Here is an 858-nt window from a genome sequence, read left to right on the forward strand (position 1 = left end):
ATTGTTGATTCTTTGTATTGTTTTCTTTGATTCAATTTCATTGATTTCTGCCCTGATTTTTGTTATTTCTTCTTGTCTGCTGGTTTAGGTTTCATTTGCTGCTGCTTTTCAAGTGTGTTGAGTTGCAGTGTTAAGTCATTTATTTGTGTTCTTTCCGATTTTTTGATGTAGGCACTTAGAGCTGTAAACTTCCCTCTAAGAACGGCTTTCAGTGCGTCCCAGAGGTTTTGTTGTGTTGTATTGTTCTTTTCATTTAATTCCAGGAATACTTTTATTTCTTTCTTAATTTCTCTTTTGACCCATTCGTCATTCAGGAGAGTGTTGTTTAATCTCCATGTGTTCATTGATTAGGGCTTCTTCGGGTGTTGATTGTAAGCTTTATTGCATTGTGGTCTAACAGAATGCATGGAATTATTTCAGTCTTTTTGTATTTGTTGAGGTTTGTTTTGTGCCCCAGTATATAGTCAATTTTGGAGAATGTTCCATAGGGTGCTGAGTAGAAATTATGACCTTTGGTGCTTGGATGGAATACTCAGTAGATGTCTGTTAAGTCCATTTGATATATGGTATTGTTTTATTCAGATGTCTCTCTGTTAAGTCTCTGCCCTGTTGACCTATCTAATGGAGACAGTGGGGTTTTGAAGTCGCCTACTATTAATGAGTTGGGGTTAACCTGGGTCTTAAAGTCCTATAGTATTGTTTTTACGAAGTTGGGTGCACCAGAGTTTGGTGAATAGATGTTCATGACTGTAATATCTTCTTGATTTATTGTTCCTTTGATCAAAATGAAGTGGCCCTCTTTACCTCTTCTGATTAGTTTTAGTTTAAAGTCTATTTTGTCAGATATTAGAATTGCTA

Source organism: Nannospalax galili, unplaced genomic scaffold (genome assembly GCF_000622305.1).
Source record: "Nannospalax galili isolate Female #2095 unplaced genomic scaffold, S.galili_v1.0 scaffold541, whole genome shotgun sequence".
Lineage (NCBI taxonomy): Eukaryota > Metazoa > Chordata > Mammalia > Rodentia > Spalacidae > Nannospalax > Nannospalax galili.